Here is a 25358-nt window from a genome sequence, read left to right as displayed (position 1 = left end):
TGGTCATGAACGACTCCGTTTTGCTGCATGCTTGGATGATGATAATTATGAGTCACTGAATAGTTTGTTGGGCTGTATGGTTGCCCAATATCTCTGCTGATTAGACAGCCCTAACTCATTCAAACCCTGGTGTCAGACACGGCAAACAGCAACACTACCAGCTATCAAATCAATGCTGGACAAAGATCAAGCAATCCTCAACACACTGGAGGCTGTTGTCTTTGAAGATGGAGAAACTGAAGCAGTGACTAAAGCCCCAGGACCGATTTCTCTTATGGATACATTTAGAAAGTTTGCTTTAGTGTATTTTCAGCTTGGGACGGAGTAGCTCGAGTGTAACTGCTGAGGCTGCCCTGACTTTTGTATCCTGACCCTTCGCAAACATTTAAATAGTTTGCATTCAGGCATGTGCTTTACTGAATTTTATACAAGAGGTTTGGATGCTTCAAAGGATGTAACTAACCCTCCTTCACTGCCAAAACAGATTCAACAGCTACCACGATGCACCAATGATACAAGTGCACCAGGTGTGATACAACTCCTGAAGAATATTTTTGTAAACAATTCTTTCAACTGCTTAACATTTTGGGGGGCAAATGTGATTAATTGGGATTGGTACTCATATAGGGCACAGAAGAAGACAAAATCTGAATCATTTGTATATTGTATATGATTCCCATGAGTTCTACAATTATACATTGGTGACGAAGTTATGGAGGATTTTCCTACCTTCTGAAAAAACTGAAGACCACGTTGCTGAAACAGAACTCCCAATATTGCTTTTAAATACTACAACTAGTAATAATAATAACAACCCTAATCACTGAGGATGCAAATCACGATGCAAAGCAATATAGCCTATACTGATATTGTAATCTTATATGGGTGTATTTTGGAATGTTTTCTCATGTGGGTTTTGTTTCCAAGGAGGTGTAAAATAAACAACGGGAAGTTATTTGACATGGTAGCTGTGCCTAACACTGTAGCTTTGTGCAGTGATCACCAATTATTTCCATGTGACATGGCTGAAAGTATTTAGGTGTTTTATTCTTCCCCTTTCGGTGTTAAGCTATGTAGGAATAATTAAAAAGTAAACAGCCCCAATAAAACCATTTAAATGGATTGCATTGCGACTTTCTGCCTTTCCTTCACTTTCTTTTTAAGTTCTGGTCCATAATGACTAGAGCCATAAATGGTTTGAATATAGTTTTTTTAAAAAGCCACACTTTACCAGTGCTTATTATTTATCACAGTTTGAGATTGTGTTCATTTTGAGTGTCGTCTTTTCAGTGACCCCTGTCGTGAGCGATAGGCAGCCTCTTATGGAATTAGCAATCCAATGTTTATTTTGGCATTGCTTAAAGTACCAGACCTAGCCTTGCTTGGTAGGTGTTGGCGGTGTTTTGATTGCTTGGCCTTTTGCGGTCCTTCCAGTGCCCATGTGCCCTACCCTCCAGCCCAGGCACCCATTTGTGGGTGTACATGTTTGCTGGCTGCACTGGCGGGTGGTTGTTATTTTTGGCTGATGAGAATGCAAATGTATTTTTTGTTTGCGTCAAATAGGGAAGACGTAACTCTAGTCTCTGGAGTCCATGATATTCATGCCCTTGTCAGAGGACAAGGTACGGGCTTTGGAACCTGGCCCATGGTTAGTGACTGAGGCAAAGAAATAAACTTGTCTCTTAACAGCTGTGCAGTGCAGCTTTATCGTCCTTAGGAGAAATTGCCTAAGCCAGCTGTCCCTTACCAAAAATGCTGAAAGGTTTATGGTACAACAACCCACAATTATGCAATGCTTCTCCTGTCTGATAAAGACTGGAAATCTCGTTTGCTCTCAGTTATATTTAAAATGCTGTCTTCTTTTTTTCAGGAAGCCAAACAAAAAATGGTTTGGTGAGCACATGAATTGTTCTGAAGAGCAACAGCAGCCGTCCCGTAACTACCCTGCTTCATGCTGACACACAAAGCAACTGCTTTCTTGTTAAGTAAAAACAAGTCAACATTCACAGCAAAACCATGAAAGAAAAACCACAAGTGACCTAACACTTCTGAGTCATCCCCCCGCCTGGTACGTTGTAAGAGTCCTCTACAACGCTCTGCCACCTGTAGCCTGCCCAGAACTGCTGATCAGCAATTCTTTTGTCTGTTTTAAACACCAGCATCATTATACACATGAACACTGCCCAGATGTCGGCAGCCTTCCTCAGCACACATTTATCCCTAAGCCCTAATGACTAAGGCATGCTAGCAGAGACCCTCCCCTCAATCCAGGATTGTGGGAAACTTCTTGAAAAAAAATGTTTTGCAAGATAAACTGTGCACTGTCTCCATCGGCAAAGCATTAGAATAAGGGAGCCAGAGCCAGACCCTGAGCCCACTGAAGTCAGGGGAAAGACTCATGATTTCAATGGGCTTTGGATCAGACTCTTGTTGAACAAGAGGGTTCCTTCTGCAAAACCATGTGGAAGTGCTTTTCCCCCGGTATTTTCTCAGGATGCCAACACGAAGGACTTGATGCAAATGCCAAGAGGTTGCTAATGATCCTGAAACCCTTAACACTGTCTTATTGCTGTTTGTAATTTACAGTACGTGAATGTACAGATGTTTCACTATGGAAAGTATTTTCAAAAAGGTCACATTTGGCAGCAATCTGTTGGGAAGGAGAAGTCCTACAACAATTTTGCTGCACTTTAAGTTGAAGGCTTTTCTGCTTTGATTTCAATTTCTATTTATTGACAGGAGCTTCCTGAAAGAATAAACAGACCTGATTGGAACCCTCTGGCTTGTTCGTGCAAAAGGTCAGATTTGGGTGATTCAGAGGGGTCCCTTTCTATGAATCTATGAAACACTGGGAGAAGAAGTCTCCTCCCACAATAGTTTTTCTTCATCAATTGCTATGCCTGAAAACTATCCTTGTAGGTGGAAAGCGATGTGTGACCTTTTAAAGATGGGGAAACTGAGGCATGGGGCCAGATTTTCAGAAGAGCTCAGGTGCAGATTTTTAAGAGCTCAGCACCCTCACTTGGCCCACATTGGCTCCACCCCCACTGTGACACTCATGGACAGATTTTGTTTGTTTGGCTGCCACGCTTTTCCGAAACTCTTCTGACTTCCAGTCTTTTGCAAAGCCAGTAGCCAGTGCTCCCTTGGTGTCTCTGCCTTTGGGCTCAGCCCTCAGATCAACTCGTTAGTTGTGCTGCCCACGTCACAGGTTTTGCATTAGGAACAGAAATTAGATTGTTTTGACTTAGAGAAAAACCAAATACTCGATTTAAGGAAAGGCGGAAACGCTCTGGGGTAACGAGACGGGGCTGCGAGGCAGGACCCGCTGAGTTCTAATCATGGCTCTGCTACTAACTCACTGCGTAGCGTTGGGCAAGTTGCCACAACTCATCTTCTCCATCTGAAAAGTCAGTTAACGGACGCTCACTTGCCTGGGCCCAGGGGTGCTTGCGGGAATTTGAGTTTGCACAGTGTTTGGAGGGAGTTAAGCTCACTAATAATAATGCCTTGACATAAACAAACAAGGTGAGCAATATAGTTCTGGATATTTCTTTAGTGGAAAAGAAGGACTTCAAATGACAAAATCCCTGTTTAACTTGAATGGCAACCTGCAAATGGATTTCTCGGCCTTCGTTCAGTGGAATCTATACTTCTCCTCTTGCATACTGAGAGAGGCACCACTCCAAAGGCAGGGTGAGTCTTTTTCCTTTGAGCAAGGCAAGGGCCCCAAAAGGATGGTGAGATTGAGAGTGGAGGAGGCAGAGCTGCTCTGCGAATTCTACCCCCGAAGGTGGCATCAGCTGGTGTGAATCGTGCTGTGCGGGGCCAGACAGGATCTCTTCTCCACGGACCGTTCTCCCACCACATCTCAGAAGATGGACGTTCCCTAGCTGAATGAGCCTTATCCTCCAGGGGACAAACTGGCTCCTGAACGATCAGCCTCTAAGGGTACGTCTACACTATGGGATTATTCCGATTTTACATAAACCGGTTTAGCAAAACAGATTGTATAAAATCGAGTGCGCGCGGCCACACTAAACACATTAAATCGGTGGTGTGCGTCCACGGTCCGAGGCTAGCGTCGACTTCTGGTGCGTTGCACTGTGGGTAGCTATTCCGTAGCTGTCCCATAGTTCCCGCAGCCTCCCCCGCCCCTTGGAATTTCCGGGTTGAGATCCCAGTGCCTGATGGGGCAAAAATCATTGTCGCGGGTGGTTCTGGGTAAATGTCGTCAGTCACTCCTTCCGCTGGGAAAGCAACGGCAGACAAGCATTTCGTGGCTTTTTTCCCTGGATTGCCCTGGCAGATGCCATAGCATGGCAATCATGGAGCCTGTTTTGCCTTTTGTGACTGTCACCGTATGTGTACTAGATGCCGCTGACAGAGGCGATTCAGCAGCGCTACACAGCAGCATGCTTTTGCTTTTGCATGACAGCAGAGATGGTTACCAGCCATATTGCACCATCTACCATACCATAAATTGGTAATAAGATGATCGTGGCTACCAGTCCTTTTGCACTGCACCATTTGCTGCTGTCATAAGTGCCCCTAGCTGAGATCAGCCAGGGGCGCAAAAGCCAAAATTGGGAATGACTCCCTGAGTCAATCCTTCCTTTTTGGTATCTAAAAATAGAATCAGTCCTGCCTAGAATATGGGCAAGTGTACTAGAGAACCACTGTATCAGAGAGCACAGCTGCTCTGTGTCAGATCCTGCAGAAATTATGAGCTGTATGCTATTCACAGGGGGTGCTCCTGCAACAACCCCACCTGTTCATTCTGTTCTTCCCCCAGCCTTCCTGGGCTACCATAGCATTGTCCCCCGACTTGTGTGATGACACAGTGACTTGTTAGTGAGAAATGAGTGGAAGGCAGTCTCCAGCTGCTATGATAGTCCAGACAGGACATTAAGCAGTGTGTAGGAGAGGAGCCCAGCATCCCACTGCTAGTCCAGGGGCAACTGAATCTTTTCTTTACACATGAAGGGTGGGGGCTGATGGAGCTCAGCCCCCTGTTACTATGATGAAGATGGTTACCAGCCATATTGCACCATCTACCAGGAAAAATTAGGGGCAGGCACCCTTGATCGACCTAACGGATGCTAGTCTGCATGGTTACCAGTCCTTTTGCACTGCCCCATGTGCCAATAGGCTGATGATGACGATGGATATCAGTCTTACTGCACCATCAGCCACCCATGGCGGGGGGGGGAGCAAGGATGTTGGTGTTGAGTGCTGCAGCATCGCGTCTATCTGCAGCATTCAGTAAAGATAGGGCGACATGTAAAAGAGTCAAGAGAGGATTGTTTTCCCTTTCACTTCTGGGGGTGGGGGGGGGGGTGCGTAGATTGCCAAGCTATGCCCTGACCCACCGCGGACACTGTGTTTGACCCTAGAAGCATTTGGAGCTCAGCCAAGAATGCAAATACTTTTCGGAGGCTGCAGGAACTGTGGGATAGCTTGAGTCCTCCAGTCCATGAGCGTCCATTTGATTCTTTGGCTTTCTGTTACGCTTGTCACGCAGCAGTGCGCTGAGCCCCTGCTATGGCGTCTGTCTGGAGATTTTTTAAAAATTATTTTGAATTTCGTCTTCTGTAATGGAGCTCTGATAGAACAGATTTGCCTGCCCTTACTGCGATCACATCCGCATGGTCCATGCGGGAGCTCTTTCTTTATTTTGATTTTTAACTGCATCACCACACGTGCTGATCGGAGCTCCACGCTGGGCAAACAGGAAATATTCAAAAGTTCGCGGGGCTTTTCCTGTCTACCTGGCCACTGCATCCGAGTTCAGATTGCTGTCCAGAGCGGTCAGTGGTGCACTGTGGGATACCGCCCGGAGGCCAATACCGTCGATCTGCGGCCACACTAACCCTAATCCGATATGGTAATACCGATATTAGCGCTACTCCTCTCGTTAGGGAGGAGTACAGAAACCGGTTTAAAGTGCCCTTTATACCGATATAAATGGCCTCTCAGTGTGGACGGGTGTGGCGTTAAATCGGTTTTATGCTCCTAAAACCGGTTTAAACGCCTAGTGTAGACCAGGCTTAAGAGAAGACGTGGCATGCTTTGCTGGATACTGTGCTGTACTTCCAGAGGGCCAATTTATTGTCTCGTTTTACCTCTTCCACTTGCCTGATTTTTCCACCTGACTGACTGACCTTATCCAAGTTTACACCAAGCCTCTGGCCTTCATTGTCCTGACCCTCTCTATGCCATCTGCACCCATCTTCCATGCAGGAGTCCATCTGTCCCTTAGCATCCCCCTGCCCTTCCCTCCTCCTCGCTGTCACTCTCAGATATTCTCATTGAAACAAGATACAGCCAGGAGTTCCCCAGTTTAAAGCTATGGTAGGAAGCCGTTTTCACCTAGTGTAGATAATGGAGGTTTTTAACAGCCGGTTAGGCAAACACCTGTCAGGAACGGTCCAGTTAATACGCAGTCCTGCATTGAGTGCAGGGGAATGGACTAGATGACTTACCGAGGTCCCTTCCAGTCCTACACTTCCGTGAGTCTATGGTTTTCAAACACTTGTTTTAAATAAAAGTGCTCTCAGCTGACATTGGCCAGGGAAATTGTATTCAGCCTGTGCTAGCTGAAACCGTCCCAAACTCCTGTTTAAAGACAGTTGCCTAAAATAAGTAGATGCGAGTGCTGACAGGACCTGGAGTTGCATCATACAAACTCCATGAAGCCCTCTAGGGACTCACCTATTGCTATTGATTTTATATGGAAAGCACTGACATACTGCGGTCATGGGCAGCGGTATAAAACCCTCCTGACCGACAGACGCGCACACTCAGAGGTGAAATCCTGTCCTATTGAAGTCAGTAGGAGTTTTGCCATTGATTTCAATGGGGCCAGAATTTCATGCCAGGTTACCAAGACTAGCAGAGCAGCAAACCCACATCCCCGTCTGACTCCAGGCTTCTCTGAAAGCACCGATCAGATCCTAAGTCATTGCAAACCTGGGAAAACCCCATGGATACAATGGAATGACATAGCTAGAGAACTCAACTCAGGCATGAGAACAGACTGTTCCCTGAGAAGAGAGGGCTGATTTAGTCACTGTCCTAGAGAAACAGATTCCAGATAGTTCACAATTCTCGAGGGGAATAGCCTGTTTCCAGTCTGGGTCCCAACGAGAGCTGGGACCGGGACTTCCTAGTGTTGTCACTCACCCCACACACATCCATTCCCAGCAGGAGGAAGTAAGGAGAGGGCCTGACAGAGACTTGACGTTCTGCTTCGCTAGACCTGGGGCCCCAGCATCAACAAGCCTCGATCTCTGCTCCGTCTGACACGTCCTTCTCGACACAGCAGACATTGGTATTTTGGGCCTGCCAAGCTGTGATTCCAGCGGACTCCAACCCCCCGTATGCGTCTGGGAGTCGGGGGACCCCCCGAGTTTATCAAACACTGAGAGTCAGACCCAGGCAATCAGAGTGAACGCTCTCAGGTATAAATACCTGGTGCCATTCCCTGGGAGTCAATGGGGCCAGCTCCCCTGCTGGTGGAAATCAGCATCGCTCCATTGATTTTGACACCAACATCAGTGGAGCTGTGCAGGTTAACACCAGCTGAGGATCCGGCCCCTTATCCCTGGCAGTTCTGCGTTGGAGCCTCTCAGCAGGATGCCCATTGCTCAGCACAAACACACCCCACCAGAGTGCACTGGGCATTACTCCAACGTCCATCTGCCCTCACCTGGAGCTGACCCTCGGCTCTTCACAGCTGCACCGCCCTTCCAGGGAGCCACGGGCTGAATCCTGTCCAAGTGACTCATCTAGTTCCCAACCCACTAAATCAAGGACCAGGAAATCTCCCCCCAGCTTGAAGTGACATCAGGACTGGACAGTTTCTAGCACTAAGCCAGTCTCGGATGGGACAATGCCACTGGTTTAATGTTGTCTGACACAGATAGGGCTATATTTTCAAGACAGCTGAGGGCCAGATTTTGGGCTGCTCAGCACCCTGGAGACAGGTTCCCAAAGAGCTTAGATCCCAGCAGCCCCTGGGGACATTTCAGTCAAGATTTTTCTGGCCCTGACAGGGGTGCCGAGCCCTTTCGGAAATTCTGACCCGAGTGGTTGATTTGGCTTTTGCTAAAGGTCCCAGGTCCAGCCTTGATCTTGTACTTGGAGCAAATACTTTCTCAGGAGCTTCTGCTTCCAGTGCTGGTCCTCTCTTTTGGTCTGTGCTATTGGTTGGGTCTGTCAAGCCAAGAGACACCAAGGCAGGATTAGAAACTCAGGAGGATGCATCACCAAGAGGCACTAAAGACCTGACATTGAAAATCTATTTCAGGCCTTCCTGTGCCTGTGAATTGCTCATTTCACATTCTGTCCACATGTGCGCTGACCAGCCCACCTTCTGCCCATTCCCACCCGCACCCTACCCTCTCCGTCCCTCGCACGGGTGTCCCACAGTAGAGAGGCTTTTCAGCAAGCAGAGGGTTGCTTGGTGCATGTTCCCAAGTGACGTGCTTGTCACGGCTCAACGGAGCCGACTTGACTGTGATCATGATTGCTTGTATTTCACACCCCCATCCTCCCCATCACATGGGATGGATAGCACCACAATCCCAGCTGGCCAGTTCAACAACTGCTTTCCGTTATGGTATCGGCCATCCGGAACAGAGCTGAGACTCGCTGACTGGCAGCTGACCCATATTTGTACATTTCAGTAAATGCACTATGTAGCGTTTGCCTTGGTTTAGGAACAAATCCTGATCCACCAGAGAAGTGAGACATTCCAGCCAGTATATTTCTAGCTGATCACTGCACTTTCTGAAGAGGTGATAGTCACTAGGCTTTGAAACTCCTATTTTATAACATTTCTCCAGGCTTTTTATAATCCTCACACATGCCGGCCTGCTGTGACTTACTGCAACAACTCAGGGGCCAAAACCATTCATTCCTGTCATATTTTTCACCTTATGAATTTGCTTTTAGTCTTTAGAGGAGTAATCCGCTGCAATTCCAGCTCACTTCAAATGCAAAAGCCGTCCAGCTCCCAGACCTGGTCACAGGGAGCCTCACTCTCCAGAACATCTTTATTCCAGGCCTGTTCGAGTGAGAGCAGCATAGGGAGACGTCTCAGCAGGGGAGAAATCCTGGGAGTTTTACTTCAGTGGAGTCAGGATTTCACCTTTTTAAAATATATATATACGAAGATCAGCTTTCTTCATTCCTGGTTGGACTGGCAGGTCACTGGTGAAAAGGTCAACTGGCCTGCGTGCACTCAGATCACCCAGGAACAGCCAGACAAGGTTTGCTAACACTCAAACTGATTTCCTGAGGTGGTTTGCAATCAACTAACAGAAGAAGGACCATACTGGGTCAGATCAATGGTTCATCTAGCCCAGTATCCTCTCTGCCGACAGGGCCCATGCCAGATGCTTCAGAGGAAATGAACAGAACAGGACAATTATCAAGTGGTCCATTCCCTGTCGCCTATTCCCAGTATCTGGCAGTTTGAGGCTTAGGACACCCAGAGCATAGGGTTACATGCCTGACCGTCTTGGATAATAATCATTGATGGACCTATCCTCTGTGAACTTAGCTAATTCTTTTTTTTAACCCTGTTATGCTTTTGGTCTTCACAACATCCCCTGGCAATAAGTTCCACAGGTTGTCTGTGTGTTGCTCTGTGTGAAGAAGTACTTCCTTCTGTTTGCTTTAAACTTGCTGCGTATTAATTTCATTGGGTGAACCCTGGTTCTTGTGTGACGGGGTAAATAACACTTCCTTATTTACTTTCTTCACACCAGTCATGATTTTATAGACCTCTATCATATCCCCCCTTAGTCGTCTCTTTTCCAAGATGAAAAGTCAGTCTTTTTAATCTCTTCTCATACAGGAGCTGTTCCATACACCTCATCATTTTTGTTGCCCATCACAGTATTCAAGGTGTGGACATACCGTGGATTTAAATATAGAGGCAATATGATATTTTCTCTATTATTATCTATCCCTTTCCTAATGATTTCCAACATTCTGTTAGCGTTTTTGACTGCCACTGCCCACTGAGCAGATGTTTTCCGAGAACTATCCACAGTGACTCCAAGATCTCTTGAGTGGTCACAGCTAATTTAGACCCATCATTTTGTATGTATAGTGGGGATTATGTTTTCCAATGTGCATTGCTTTGCATTTATCAACACTGAATTTCATCTGCCGTTTTCTCACACAGTGACCCAGTTTTGTGAGATCCCTTTGTAGCTCTTCACAGTCTGCTTTGGATACTCTCTCGCACTGAGGTTGCCTCTCCGGGGGAGGGAACTCCAGTTTCTAGGAAAAGGCAGGTGTTAGTAATGGGAGATTCGATTATTAGAAATGTAGATAGCTGGGTCTGTGATGACCGGGAGAATTGTATGGTGACTTGCCTGCCTGGTGCGAAGGTTGCGGATCTCTCGAGGCATCTAGATAGACTTATGTGTAGTGCTGGGGAGGAGCCGGTGGTCGTGGTACATGTAGGTACCAATGACATAGGGAAGGGTAGGAGAGATGTCCTGGAAGCCAAATTTAGGCTGCTAGGGAAGAGACTGAAATCCAGGACCTCTATGGTGGCATTTTCAGAAATGCTCCCAGTTCCACGCGCAGGGCCAGGTAGGCAGGCAGAGCTTCAGAGTCTCAATGCGTGGATGAGACGATGGTGTAGAGAGGAGGGGTTCATGTTCATTAGGAACTGGGGAAACTTCTGGGATGGGAGGAGCCTATACAGGAGAGATGGGCTCCACCTAAACCAAAGTGGAACCAGACTGCTGGCACTAAATATTAAAAAGGTTGTAGAGCAGTTTTTAAACTAGGAGATGGGGGAAAGCCGACTGCTGCAGAGGAGCGTGTGGATCGGACACAGACTTCTCTTAGGGGAGAGTCTGATGATAGAGAATCTCCAGGTTATAGTCAGGAGCAGAGGAATGAGAAGTATAATGTAAGGGCCGGATCAGATGATAAACGGTCACATAAAAAAGAATCTGGCACATCAGAAAAAGGCAGGCTAATAAACAGGGACAAGTTTTTAAAGTGCTTGTACACAAATGCCAGAAGTCTAAATAATAAGATGGGTGAACTAGAGTGCCTTGTGATAAAGGAGGATATAGATATAATAGGCATCACAGAAACCTGGTGGACTGAGAGCAATCAATGGGACACAATCATTCCGGGGTACAAAATATATCGGAAGGACAGAACAGGCCGTGCAGGGGGAGGAGTGGCACTATATGTTAAAGAAAGTGTAGATTCAAATGAAGTAAAAATCTTAAGCGAATCCACAGGTTCCATAGAGTCTCTATGGATAGAAATTTCATGCTCTAGTAAAAATATAACAGTAGAGCTCTATTATCGACCACCTGACCAGGACAGTAATAGTGATGATGAAATGCTAAGGGAAATTAGAGAGGCTATCAAAATTAAGAACCCAATAATAGTGGGGGATTTCAATTATCCCCATATTGACTGGGAACATTTCACTTCAGGACGAAATGCAGAGATAAAATTTCTCGATACTTTAAATGACTGCTTCATGGAGCAGCTGGTACGGGAACCCACAAGGGGAGAGGCGACTCTAGATTTAATCCTGAGTGGAGCGCAGGAGCTAGTCCAAGAGGTAACTATAGCAGGACCGCTTGGAAATAGTGACCATAATACAATAGCATTCAACATCCCAGTGGTGGGAAGAACATCTCAACTGCCCAACACTGTGGCCTTTAATTTCAAAAGGGGGAACTATACAAAAATGAGGGGGTTAGTTAGACAAAAGTTAAAAGGTACAGTGACTAAAGTGAAATCCCTGCAAGTTGCGTGGGCCCTTTTTAAAGACACCATAATAGAGGCCCAACTTCAATGTATACCCCAAATTAAGAAAAACAGTAAAAGAACTAAAAAAGAGCCACCATGGCTTAACAACTATGTAAAAGAAGCAGTGAGAGATAAAAAGACTTCCTTTAAAAAGTGGAAGTCAAATCCTAGTGAGGCAAATAGAAAGGAGCACAAACACTGCCAACTTAAGTGCAAGAGTGTAATAAGAAAAGCCAAAGAGGAGTTTGAAGAACGGCTAGCCAAAAACTCCAAAGGTAATAACAAAATGTTTTTTAAGTACATCAGAAGCAGGAAGCCTGCTAAACAACCAGTGGGGCCCCTTGATGATCAAAATTCAAAAGGAGCGCTTAAAGATGATAAAGTCATTGCGGAGAAACTAAATGGATTCTTTGCTTCAGTCTTCACGGCTGAGGATGTTAGGGAGATTCCCAAACCTGAGCTGGCTTTTGTAGGTGACAAATCTGAGGAACTGTCACAGATTGAAGTGTCACTAGAGGAGGTTTTGGAATTAATTGATAAACTCAACATTAACAAGTCACCGGGACCAGATGGCATTCACCCAAGAGTTCTGAAAGAACTCAAATGTGAAGTTGCGGAACTATTAACTAGGGTTTGTAACCTGTCCTTTAAATCGGCTTCGGTACCCAATGACTGGAAGTTAGCTAATGTAACGCCAATATTTAAAAAGGGCTCTAGGGGTGATCCCGGCAATTACAGACCTGTAAGTCTAACGTCGGTACCGGGCAAATTAGTTGAAACAATACTAAAGAATAAAATTGTCAGACACATAGAAAAACAAACTCTTGAGCAATAGTCTACATGGTTTCTGTAAAGGGAAATCGTGTCTTACTAATCTATTAGAGTTCTTTAAAGGGGTCAACAAACATGTGGACAAGGGGGATCCGGTGGACATAGTGTACTTAGATTTCCAGAAAGCCTTTGACAAGGTCCCTCACCAAAGGCTCTTACGTAAATTAAGCTGTCATGGGATAAAAGGAAAGGTCCTTTCATGGATTGAGAACTGGTTAAAGGACAGGGAACAAAGGGTAGGAATTAATGGTAAATTCTCAGAATGGAGAGGGGTAACTAGTGGTGTTCCCCAAGGGTCAGTTCTAGGACCAATCCTATTCAATTTATTCATAAATGATCTGGAGAAAGGGGTAAACAGTGAGGTGGCAAAGTTTGCAGATGATACTAAACTACTCAAGATAGTTAAGACCAAAGCAGATTGTGAAGAACTTCAAAAAGATCTCACAAAACTAAGTGATTGGGCAACAAAATGGCAAATGAAATTTAATGTGGATAAATGTAAAGTAATGCACCTTGGAAAAAATAACCCCAACTATACATACAACATGATGGGGGCTAATTTAGCTACAACGAGTCAGGAAAAAGATCTTGGAGTTATCGTGGATAGTTCTCTAAAGATGTCCACGCAGTGTGCAGAGGCGGTCAAAAAAGCAAACAGGATGTTAGGAATCATTAAAAAGGGGATAGAGAATAAGACTGAGAATATATTATTGCCCTTATATAAATCCATGGTACGCCCACATCTCGAATACTGTGTACAGATGTGGTCTCCTCACCTCAAAAAAGATATTCTAGCACTAGAAAAGGTTCAGAAAAGAGCAACTAAAATGATTAGGGGTTTAGAGAGGGTCCCATATGAGGAAAGATTAAAGAGGCTAGGACTCTTCAGTTTGGAAAAGAGAAGACTAAGGGGGGACATGATAGAGGTATATAAAATCATGAGTGATGTTTAGAAAGTGGATAAGGAAAAGTTATTTACTTATTCCCATAATACAAGAACTAGGGGTCACCAAATGAAATTAATAGGCAGCAGGTTTAAAACAAATAAAAGGAAGTTCTTCTTCACGCAGCGCACAGTCAACTTGTGGAACTCCTTACCTGAGGAGGTTGTGAAGGCTAGGACTATAACAATGTTTAAAAGGGGACTGGATAAATTCATGGTGGCTAAGTCCATAAATGGCTATTAGCCAGGATGGGTAAGAATGGTGTCCCTAGCCTCTGTTTGTCAGAGGGTGGGGATGGATGGCAGGAGTGAGATCACTTGATCATTACCTGTTAGGTTCACTCCCTCTGGGGCACCTGGCATTGGCCACTGTCGGTAGACAGATACTGGGCTAGATGGACCTTTGGTCTGACCCGGTACGGCCATTCTTATGTTCTTATGTTCTTATGATAGGGTGACCGGATGAGATGAAGAAAATATCGGGATACATGGGGGGCAGAGTCTGCCGGAGGAGCAAAAAAAAATGTCGGGACAAATTGCATCCTGACCAAAGATCAGTCGGGACATGGGACAACCACCCAAATATTGGGACGGTCCTGATTTTATCGGGACGTCTGGTGACCCTAGCCTTGGATTTAACTAAATAGGATAAGTCGGGGATATGGAACTTAAGCAGGGTCTGAATGAGCTCTCCCCTGACATCTAGTGATGAACAGGCGGAAAAGACCTCAGCAGCAGACCGTATTTGCATAGACACACCTACTCTGCCTAGGTGAGCCGCAGACAGGCCTACTTTGCCAAAGTGATCAGTTTTGGCTGTTTGGGGTTAAAGTTCACTTAGGAATTCAACATGCCGTGAAGTGCTCATCTGAGGAATGCGATCCGAAGCCCTGGCTGCTGTGGGTGCCGTTAGAGATTCAGATACACACACAGCTGTACATTCAAAGGCCAGCCCGCTTCTTCGTCAGCCCATAAAGCTTCAAATGCACTGCAGAGCTTTGGTTTGTGATAGCCCCTGCCACAGCTTTCTCATTCAATTTCTCCCCAGTGCACCACCCATGCCAGGGAGAGAAATCCCCTTCCCTGTACAAAATAAAAGAGGAGACGAGGGCAGGCCACAGGACTGGGCTCCAGGAGAACAAGGTTCAATTCCTGACTTTGCCACATAGTCCCAGTGTAGCCTCCAGCAAGCCCTGCTCTCTTCACCTTCCTCATCTGTAAATGCGTATTCACCCCCACAGGAGTGTTCAGAGGCAGATAGGCCCAAACCCTCAAAGCTACTGAGGGGCATAAATAACACCACTGGGAGTCAGTCCCTCCATGTCTTTGAGGATCTGGCCATAATGCTCCATTCACTGTTTGCCAAGGACTTGAAAATCTGTAGATGGAAGATGTCCTAGCACAGAGCCATATTATTGATAGTCAGGGAGGACATATGCCACTGTTTAACCCTGAAATATTGGTTTAAGGTTCAGTTTTGTGAGAAAAAAACACCTCCTGGCCTCTTGCCTGCAAGATTTTTTTTAATTGTGAAAATACTGCTTGCTCATTTGAAACCTGAACACTCACAGAAAGTGCTATTGGAATTACTCAGCGTTGTAACATTTCTATTGACGTGAGTCAGAGAGGTTAACTGCAAGGGTCTTAAATTAAATCCCCAAGAGGATTTTCAATTTTTAGCTTGCCCTCAGAAGAACTTTCGGTAATTTTACTACGGTTCTGATCAGAACTGGCAGCTGTTCTTTAGCATATGTGTTTACCAAAATACCAGTAGCTATGGTGGACACTTTTCCCCGTGTTTATTCATCGCAGTAGTGTCTGCTTTGGACTTAAAATACAGCTTCCTCACACTATGACAATATGAAAAACCCAGAGTACAACACATGCCAGCAGTGGTGTGCGACTAGCGCCCCCTGGTGTTCAATGGCACCATCCCTTAGACCGATAATTGGCCAATATCACTTCAAACGGAAGTTTTGCTCCATAAGAACTGCAGAATTTGGCCTAGGCTCTTGACTTTCTCTTGACTAGTACAGAGATAACTGGAGGAAGGAGGCATGAAGATCATTTTCACTAAATTCTTTAAATTCTTTACTCTTGCTTCCTGGTGAACTTATTCAGACGTCCCCAGTCATAAATAACCACCTGCCCCTCAGGCAGTACTGCTCTTGCCAGGCGGTGGTTTATATTCACCACCTTCTCCTCCCCGCAGTTCTTGCTGTTGGCTGGAATCACACATGTGTCGCCTGGCCAGGGCACTCACTCTCAAACTGCTGTTCATCTGATTCTTTGGATCAGCCACTCAGGACCAGAGAATCTACCACCCTAGTGGCCAAGAACTGAGCCTCCACCAGCCCCGGACTCGTATTGAGCCAGGAAAGCAGGAGGACACACTAACGTTAGTCTCAGAAACCCGTTCGCATGGCAAATCACTGCACTCCCATCAGGCTGACGCCACTTTTTCCACCGATACGAAAACAACAAGAACTGTCCCCAGACGGTGTGTGCCATGAGGAACACAAGCACCCCTTAAATGCTACCGAAATTGTACATTTTTTAAAAATAATTGGCATAAAGGGTTAATCATTACAGAGGGTCTGTTCTTGGGCTGTTTCCTCATTGCGCCTGGGGAGTGCTCCCTGGAGTCACTCCACTTTAGGCAGGGCCCTGTCTCCTGGGGAGAAGCACAGGGCCTCACACACAGCAAAGACAGAACGGTGTGTTGAGGGCTCTGCACTTGGGAGATAGGAGGCTAAGCTCAAGTAAGCAGTGATCTCACTTCTCCTCATTGGCTCCTTTGCAAGACCAGAGCATTAGGCCAATAGGTAGTTTGGTGCAGGATGAGAATAAAAATTGTCAAACCCTTGTGTCCACACAAATAGCACTTGTCCGTTTGCTTAGGCCTACAGGCCAAAGAGGCCGGTATAGGCCACAAAGTCTTCACCAGCTCTAACGGTGCCTAATTTATCAGGAAGGCTGCTCTCCCTGGGATGAAAGCCTCAAGAATGGCTAAGAGCTTGTGAGTCTTTTCCTGCCCAACTCTGCCTGAATGCCCAAAGATGGAGCCGTTCTTCTTAGCAGCTCCTAATGAGATTTAAGGTCATCTGGAACCGAGAAGACATGGCCAGGGTTACTGAGGCATCCAGAGAGGAGGAGGCAAAGTTACCAGGAACTGATGGATCCTGCAGCGGTGAAACTCTCCCCTCAGGCGATAGCTCCTGCTGATGCACAGACTTCTTTGGAAGAACAAAACACTAAACAAAACATGCTCTCTGTTTCCAAAACATGAGCCTTCAGTAGCTTGGTCACTGAGCTCTGGAGATCTCCTGCCAGCAGAGACCAATGACCATGAACTGGGAGAATGAGAGACACCCTAGTGTTTCGAATATGGTCAGCAGGGGAAAGCATAGGGCACAGAGGTTGCTGTGATAATTGTGCCTACAAATGTACCCTAATTGTGCACGTAAACAAGAAAGGTGTGGGACCGGAAATCAAGGGTCCAAAATTGGTGTGCCAGAAACAAGACCTAACTGATGGACAAAATAACACGGGGATGGAACTATTCCACTCACTGCTCTCCTTTTTCCTTCTGTCTAAGGAGAGTTTGGCACGGCCAGACAGGACTGTATATTTTGCAACACTGCTGTATGCCTGTGACCAGAAAGAGGCAGCTAATTGCAATGCCTTAAACAGTCCAACACTACACAAGTTTGCCAGGTCTCAGAGCGGCTGATCTGACTGTGTGCTGTGCCTGTGTTTATCCAGCAGCGAGGCTGCAAAAGAAAGTCCACACCAGAGACAGAAGCTGAATTTTCTAGCTTTGCTGCTCTTCTGTCTTCCCTCCTGTGTCTGTTTGCCTTGTTTTGTCTCCTAGGAAACGGGACTGGACTTTAACAACAGCTGTAGCCCAGAAAAAGACGGTTACTCACCTTTGTAACTGTTGTTCTTCGAGATGTGTTGCTCATATCCATTCCACTTAGGTGTGCGCGCGCCACGTGCACGTTCGTCGGAAGATTTTTACCCTAGCAACACTCGGTGGGTCGGCTGGGCGCCCCCTGGAGTGGCGCTGCTATGGCACCGGATATATACCCCTGCCGACCCAACGGCCCCTCAGTTCCTTCTTGCTGGCTACTCCGTCAGAGGGGAAGGAGGGCGGGTTTGGAATGGATATGAGCAACACATCTCGAAGAACAACAGTTACAAAGGTGAGTAACCGTCTTTTCTTCTTCGAGTGATTGCTCATATCGATTCCAGTTAGGTGATTCCCAAGCCTTACCTAGGCGGTGGGGTCGGAGTGAGATGTTGCAGAGTGCAAAACTGCTGAGCCAAAGGCTGCATCATCTCTGGACTGCTGGACCAGTGCATAATGTGAGGCAAAGGTGTGGACCGAGGACCAGGTAGCTGCGCGACATATCTCCTGGATGGGAACGTGAGCCAGGAAGGCAGCGGAAGAAGCCTGAGCCCTGGTGGAATGTGCAGTGAGGTGGCTCGATGGAACATGGGCCAAGTCATAGCAGGTGCGGATGCACAACGTCACCAAAGATGAAATCCTCTGGGAGGAGATGGGTAGGCCCTTCGTTCGGTCTGCCACTGCGACGAAGGGTTGGGGCGTTTTACGAAAGGGCTTTGTCCGCTCGATATAAAATGCGAGCGCCCTACAGACGTCTAGGGAGTGCAATTGTTGCTCCCTTCGCGATGAGTGTGGCTTCGGAAAGAAGACCAGAAGGAAGATATCCTGGTAGATATGAAAGGCCGATACCACCTTAGGGAGGAAGGCCGGATGTGGTCGCAACTGCACCTTGTCCTTGTGAAACGCAGTATACGGTGGGTCCACCGTGAGAGCCCGAAGCTCGGAGACTCGTCTGGCTGATGTAATGGCTACGAGGAAAACTGTCTTCCAGGACAGGTATAGCAGCGAGCAGGTTGCCAGTGGCTCGAATGGGGCAGTCATAACTCTGGTTAGAACCAGGTTGAAGTCCCAGGTTTGGGCGGGGCAGTGAACTTGGGGGTATAAGCGCTCCAAGCCCTTGAGGAACCTAGAAACCATAGGGTGCGAGAATACGGAGCGGCCACTCTCCCCTGGATGGAAGGTAGAGATGGCTGCCAAGCGTACCCTCAATGATGACACCGCCAGGCCCTGCTGTTTGAGAGACCAGAGGTAGTCCAAGATGGAATGGATCGGGACCTCGGTGGGAGTAACATTGTGCGTTTCGCACCAGCAGGAGAAACGCTTCCACTTGGCCAGATATGTTAACCGAGTGGAAGGTTTCCTACTACCCAGGAGAACCTGTTGTACCGAGGCAGAACAACGTAGCTCGGATCGGTTTAGCCACGCAGCAGCCATGCTGTGAGGTGCAGGGATTGCAGGGCTGGGTGGTGAAGTCTGCCGTGATCCTGCGTTATGAGGTCTGGGCGAAGAGGCAGGGGAATCGGGTTGGCTATCGACAGGTCTAGCAACATGGTGTACCAGTGCTGCCTGGGCCACGCTGGAGCGATCATGATCAGGTGCGCTCTGTCCCTGCGGAGTTTCAGCAGGACCCTGTGAACCAGCGGGAACGGCGGGAAAGCGTACAGCAGATGGCTCGTCCACGGCATCAGAAAAGCATCCGAGATCGAGCCCGGGGAGAGGCATTGGAAGGAGCAGAACATCTGGCACTTCCTGTTCTCGTGAGAAGCGAAGAGGTCTATGCGGGGAAAGCCCCACTTCCAGAAAACGGAATGGATAACGTCCGGACGAATCGACCACTCGTGAGACAGGAAGGATCTGCTGAGGCGATCCGCCAGAGTGTTCTGGACCCCTGGGAGAAAGGACACTACCAGGTCTATCGATTGGGCTATGCAGAAGTCCCAGAGCTGGATGGCTTCCTGACAAAGAGGGGAGGACCATGCTTCTCCCTGCTTGTTTATGTAATACGTGGCAGTTGTGTTGTCTATGAACACTGAGACCCAACGGCCTTGTAGCTGCTGCTGAACACCTGGCACACAAGGCGGACTGCTCTCAGCTCTCGGACATTGATGTGCAAGGCCAGCTCTTGAGCTGACCAAAGGCCCTGAGTGCGAAACTGACCAAGGTGAGCACCCCAGCCGAGAGATGAGGCGTCCGTTGTCAGGGACACCGAGGGGTGAGGTGGGTGGAATGGCATCCCTGCAAACACCAGGGAGGGCATCGACCACCAGTCGAGGGAGCCTAGGATGCTCGGAGGGATCGTGACGATCATGTCTATGCTGTCTCTGCTCGGGTGGTACACCGAGGTGAGCCACGATTGGAGTGGACGGAGACGAAGCCTGGCATGTTTGGTTACGAATGTGCAGGCAGCCATGTGACCCAGGAGACCTAGGCAAGTGCGAGCCGAAGTTGTCAGGAAGTTCCGTAGACCTTGTATAATTGTTGCCATCGCCTGAAATCAAGGCTGAGGTAAGCAGGCTCTGGCAAGACTGGAGTCCAGGATGGCCCCAATGAATTCTATTCTCTGTGTGGGAATCAGAGTGGATTTCTCTATATTGATCATCAGGCCTAGACGCAGGAATAGGTCCTTGACGATGCCCACATGATGGGTAACTTGGGCCTCGGAGGTCCCTCGAATTAGCCAATTGTCTAGATACGGAAAAACGTGTATCCAACGGCGGCGGAGGGAGGCGGTGACTACAGCCATGCACTTTGAACACTCTTGGGGCTGTAGAGAGGCCAAACGGAAGGACCGTAAACTGGAAATGATGACGGTTGGCCACAAACCGGAGGTACCTTCTGTGTGGAGGATAAATGGCGACGTGAAAATACGTGTCCTTCATATCGAGGGCGGCATACCAGTCTCCGGGATCCAAGGATGGGATGATGGCCCCCAGGGATACCATGCGGAACTTCAGCTTTATCATAAACTTGTTGAGTTCCCGCAGGTCTAGGATAGGTCTGAGACCTCCCTTCGCCTTGGGGATTAGGAAATAGCGGGAGTAGAACCCCTTGCCCCTTTCGTCCTTTGGTACCTCTCCTCTATAGCTCCGATGGCGAGGAGCATCCACACCTCTTGCAAGAGGAATTGCTCGTGAGAGGGGTCCCTGAAGAGGGACGAGGACGGAGGGTGGGAGGTGGGGGGTGAAATAAACTGGAGGCGGTACCCAAGTTCCACCATGCGTAGGACCCAACAATCTGAGGTTAGATGGGACCATGCAGGGAGGAGAAAGGAGAGGCGGTTGTAAAAGGGAGGGAACGGATCCTGGGTAATAACTGGTACGCCATCCTCGGGCATGCCTTCAAAAGTTTGGCTTTGGCCCCGCTGGTGGTTTAGAGGGACCCTGATTTTGGCCCCCTTGGGGCCCTGACTGACGCCTACGACTGCCTCGGCCACGCCTGCTGGCAAAGTCCTGTCTTTGTCTAGGCACAGGGTTAGGGCGGTGAGGCTGGGGACGGAAAGCCGGCGCTGAGTCACCGGCGTGTGCATGCCAAGAGAGCGCATAGTGACCCTGCTGTCCTTTAGGCTTTGCAGCCTAGGGTCAGTTTTTTCAGAGAACAGGCCTTTGCCATCGAAGGGCAAGTCCTGTATAGTATGCTGCAGCTCCGGGGGAAGGCCCGACACCTGGAGCCATGAAATGCGCCTCATGGCAACACCCGAAGCCAGAGTCCTGGCAGCGGAGTCAGCTGCATCCAACGAGGCCTGGAGGGAAGTTCTCGCCACTTTCTTCCCTTCTTCCAGGAGGGCAGCAAACTCCTGACGGGAGTCCTGAGGAAGCAACTCCGTAAATTTGCCCACCGCCGCCCAGGTGTTGTAATTGTAGCGGCTAAGCTGGGCTTGCTGGTTTGCTACGCGGAGTTGCAGGGCCCCTGCCGAGTACACCTTACGGCCCAGTAAGTCCATTCGCCTAGCCTCCTTCGATTTAGGGGCTGGTGCCTGCTGGCCATGGCGTTCCCTCTCATTGACGGACTGGACGACAAGGGAGCAAGGGGGAGGATGTACATATAGGTACTCGTACCCCCTGGAGGGTACCGTGTACTTGCGTTCGACTCCCCTGGCCGCAGGCAGGATAGAGGCCGGAGACTGCCAGATGGTATCCGCATTGGCCTGGATCATCCGGATAAACAGTAGGGCCACTCTAGTGGGGGCGTCAGCCGACAGAACGTCTACGACCGGATCCTCTATCTCCGAGACTTCCTCCACTTGGAGGTTCATATTGAGTGCCACCCGTCTCAGGAGGTCCTGATGGGCCCTCAAGTCGATTGGAGGAGGGCCCGAGGAGGATGTTCCTGCCACCGCCTCATCTGGGGAGGAGGAAGAAGAAAGGCCGGGGACAAGCGGGTCCTGCGTGGGCTTGTGCTCCTGGACGACCTCCTGTTCCAGTGGGATCTGGGAGTCCGGAGGCTGAACTGGGGCTTCCTCCGTACCGGTCGGAGGGGGACAGCTAACTGTCGCCTCTGGCACCCAGTGCTCTGACGAAACAGAGCGAGATGGGATCACAGGTACGCCTTGGGCCTGGTGGTATGCCCAAGGTGTCCAGAATGACCACTGATGGGGGGCAGGGTCCTGGGCCTGGGGCTCCTGGAAGACTCTGGTGGGCACATCTGAATCACGGCCCTGTGCGTATAAACTGCCTGCATGGGACGACACTGGTGCATGTCTGGATGGCCATGAAGGAGCTGAAAAGCCCTGGGCAGAGTCTCCCTCTCTAGCACCGGGGATCGGTACCGGGAGGCATACCGGTACCGGGAGCGAGGTCGGGACCAGCGACCGGAGCGGTGCCAGAAGGTCGACCGAGATCTCGAGGCTCGACGTCGGGAGTGGCTACGAGAGTCACGGTGCCTGGAGCGGTGCCGGGAGCTGGATCGGTGCCGAATGTACCAGGCCGGCGAACGGGACGCTGACTGATGCTGCGAGTACGACCGGTACCGAAATGGAGAACGGTGCCGGGACTGCGAGCGGCGTCAGGACCTGGATCGGCAACGGGACCGAGAACGTCTGCGGGACCGCGATCGTGAACGGTGCCGCTCTGCGGTGCCGATGGAGGGTGGTCTGATCAAGGCAGGCTTGCCGATCGACTGTATAACCCGCACCGGCGGTGCTGGGGGGTTGAGGCAGCGCAGACTCCATCATTGCAATGAACTCCCTCGCCGTGGAAAATGTCTCCGGAGTGGAGGGAATAGTGAGCTCAACCATAGCTTGCACCAGGGAGCTTTCAGGCACCGGACTCGACGGCTCTTGCGTGTCTGGAATCGACGGTGCCGATGTTGTCAGTGCACGGCAGGTGTCGGTGCCGGGTGGTCCGACTTAGTAGAGCGCTCGGGCTGCGGAGCAGGCGGCGCGGACGCAGCAGGATTCTTGTGCCTCTTCGCCCTCAGGGAGAGGGATCGGTGCCGAGCGGACGTCGGTGCCGGCGACGGCTGGTGCCGAGAGGCCTTAGCGGTACCGGCGCGATCCAGTGCCGAGGGAGCGCTTCTTGAAGACTGTCCAGCGCTCGGTGCCGAGGGCAGAGGAGTAAGAGCTGCCTCCATCAGGAGCTGCTTGAGACGAAAGTCCTGCTCCTTTTTTGTTCTCGGCTTAAAGGCCTTACAAATGTGGCACTTATCTGTTAGGTGAGATTCCCCGAGGCACTTAAGACAGGAGTCGTGGGGATCTCCCATCGGCATCGGCTTGTGGCAGGCCGAGCACGGTTTGAAACCCGGTGAACCGGGCATAGGCCCCGGCACCGGGTGCGGGGAAGGGGATAATCCCTGAACCCCCTCTGAACTATATACACTAACTATAGTACCAACAAATAAAGTTAACTACAACTATATAAATCTGAACTATATACACAAGAATAACGACAGAACTACGAGTAGCTAGGGAAGTGGAGGTCAGCTAAGCCGCGCTCCACTGTTCCAATGACCGACACGGACGGTAAGAAGGAACTTAAGGGCCGTTGGGTCGGCAGGGGTATATATCCGGCACCATGGTGGCGTACTCCAGGGGGTGCCCAGCCGACCCACCGAGTGTTGCTAGGGTAAAAATCTTCCGACGAACGTGCACGCAGCGCGCGCACACCTAATTGGAATCGATATGAGCAAGCACTCGAAGAAGGAGGACAGGTATTCCCATCTTTAGTACCATCGGAAAGGTTGTTTGCAGCGTTGCTGTAGCCGTGTTGGTCCCAGGATATTTGAGAAACCAGTTGGTGAGATAATATTTTTATTGGACCAACTTCTATTGGTGAGAGAGACCAGCTTTCGAGCTACACAGAGCAAGAGCTCTGGAGAGCTTAAAAGCTTGGCTCTTTCACCAACAGAGGTTGGCCCAATAAAAGATATTGCCTGAAAGATTGTCAGACAAGTCCAGCAGGTTTTTCTTTTAAAAGCTCTCTACAGCTAAAGGGAACTCTTACCTAATACTTCACATTTCAAATGTTTTAACTGTTTTTCCTCCTTTTCTGTCTCTTCAATAAAAGGTCAAAAGAATGTTTAATGGTGTCTCTGCCAGGATACTAAGCAAGCTGAGGGCTCTGTACACCCAGACCTTATTTAAAACTGTTTAATGTTGAGCAATGACTAGGTTGTGACCTTTGATTCTTTGGTACGGTGACCAGATGTCCCGATTTTATAGGGACAGTCCCGATTTTGGGGTCTTTTTCTTATATAGGCTCCTATTACCCCCCACCCCCACCCCCTGTCCCGATTTTTCACATTTGCTGCCTGGTCACCCTATTCTTTGGGCCCATATATTTCATCTAAATTAACACAACACAGGCCAAGAGGAAAGTCAGCCATAGGGATCTATCCCTGCTGTCATATTATCTATCTTGTTCTTGGGACTGAGAGGCTCTTCCTGGAGGTAGCTTGGAAGACCTCCTAGAATGCCTCTGTGACGCTGGCAGACCAGGTGCCAGCTCTTGCCAAGACTTTAGGCCTCAGCCAAGGCCTGACAAATTCATGGCTGGAAACCAGTCTGTTTCCACTGTGTGTTCAGTTGAGATGAATACGGGGCTTATAGCAACGTGTTTAGACTTTATGAAATGCTTGTAAGTTGCTGCATGTATTAATGTCACTTATAAGTTCTTTATCACGTGCTAAAAGGTAATATTTACGTTTTTGCTTTGTAACTGTGAAAACTGTTTGCTCTGAAACAGTGAACCCAGTCACGAGGGATCGGCTCCTGCCCATCAAGAAGGCCTATCACAACTAAACGGGACACTGTGTGACATCACAATACGAAGGACTTTGCTAATTGCCCCCTTATGCCAATGAAGAGGCTACCTGCAGAAGGGCTCATCCCAGCAGCCTGAATTCTGAAAGAAGGAGCCGACGAGGAAGCTTTTCATCTTTTGCTGTTTGGACTCTCGGAGGGCCGTAGCTACAGAACAGAAGCAGAGATCCCCCAGGTCAACCTGGATTAGCTCTAAAAGACATTTAGAGCTAACAGATTACTACAACTCTGTCACTTTTTAGAACCACTGCCTGTAACTCATTTTTGTAGATATGTTTGTCTGCTTTAACCTTGCAATAGCTCGTTTCTTTTTTTAGTTAATAAATGCTTAGATTGTTACTATAGGACTGGCTGCAGGCGTTGTCTTTGGTGTGAGAACTAAGGTATGAGCTGACCTGAGGTGAGTGACTGGTCCTTCGGGGCTGGGAATAACCTGAATATTTTGGGATCTTTGGTGTATAGCAACCAACTATCACTAAGTCCAGCTTGCCGGGGTGGCAAGTGTCCCGGGGGGCAGGGGCACTGGAACAATTTTTATAGTGGGGGTGCTGAGAGCCACAGAACCAAACTGTAAACACAGTCTATGATGGAAACCACTTTAAGTCAGGGCATGT

At 48.6% G+C, this 25358-nt stretch overlaps 1 long non-coding RNA gene across 1 annotated transcript in view; it reads left to right on the top strand.

The window, feature by feature from the left end:
* LOC123366905 overlaps window positions 1-24983 on the top strand; it is a 31617-nt gene extending 6634 nt beyond the window's left edge. Inside the window, exons 2-4 of the long non-coding RNA XR_006578224.1 lie at window positions 1871-2068; window positions 2740-2798; window positions 24668-24983. This is a non-coding gene — a long non-coding RNA (uncharacterized LOC123366905). The remainder of the gene's footprint in view (window positions 1-1870; window positions 2069-2739; window positions 2799-24667) is intronic.
* Window positions 24984-25358: the final 375 nt, after the last annotated feature.

The sequence above is a fragment of the Mauremys mutica genome, chromosome 3 (genome assembly GCF_020497125.1).
Source record: "Mauremys mutica isolate MM-2020 ecotype Southern chromosome 3, ASM2049712v1, whole genome shotgun sequence".
Lineage (NCBI taxonomy): Eukaryota > Metazoa > Chordata > Testudines > Geoemydidae > Mauremys > Mauremys mutica.
The sequence above is the reverse complement of the archived record's forward strand: the minus strand, read 5'-3'. Positions and strand labels throughout refer to the sequence as shown.